A 649-nucleotide genomic window follows, 5' to 3' on the forward strand; every position below is an offset into this window, starting at 1 on the left:
TTTTTTTCCCACGTCACATCTACATATTCAAGCTCAGTTGGAGGCTGCGCAGGTCTTCGTCAATGACTGTGGCGTTGCTGTGTCCATTTCCTTTACTGTCTATGTCCATGTTTGACAGGAAGACAACACGGGGGTTAAAGATTAGCAGGAGTTCTGACAGAGACGTCTTCCACACACAGCCTATACGCTTCCATGCCTCCTCACACCCAGATAGACAGCTCTGACCCGCGGGCCCTGTGGGGGGTGTTTGTGCTTCAAGATGAATGGATTACAGGATGAGTCATTAAAAGAAAAGCTTTGCCATTTTACAGAAACAGAAAAGGGTGGGATTTGAATATAAATGAATTGCACATTTCATTTTGTGTGACGTGTGTGTATATATATATATATAATAAATAAAGTATGAGAGAGCCTCTCCGCTGGGTGTCCAGTGGAACTTGAGCAGACAGACTGGCACACACACAATTGCTGACGCTTCAGTGACATCACCAGCTGGTGACTCAACCACTGGACTCATTGCTGTCTTCCTGAACGTCTGTATGTCTTGAAGAGTATGTGTTTAGTGTCCACCCACACACCATGAGTCATGCAGTTCACAGCAGGGAGCACAGCAACACTCCCTATATATAGGAACTACAGGGTGGGTGGG

The 649-nt window shown here is 46.1% G+C and overlaps 1 protein-coding gene across 1 annotated transcript in view; it reads left to right on the forward strand.

Moving 5' to 3' along the window:
* Positions 1-649, forward strand: part of hdac5 (histone deacetylase 5) — a gene marked incomplete in the record, with an annotated part of 56,219 nt that overhangs the window by 43,945 nt on the left and 11,625 nt on the right.

This window comes from Etheostoma spectabile, chromosome 15, assembly GCF_008692095.1.
Source record: "Etheostoma spectabile isolate EspeVRDwgs_2016 chromosome 15, UIUC_Espe_1.0, whole genome shotgun sequence".
Classification (NCBI taxonomy): Eukaryota; Metazoa; Chordata; class Actinopteri; order Perciformes; family Percidae; genus Etheostoma; species Etheostoma spectabile.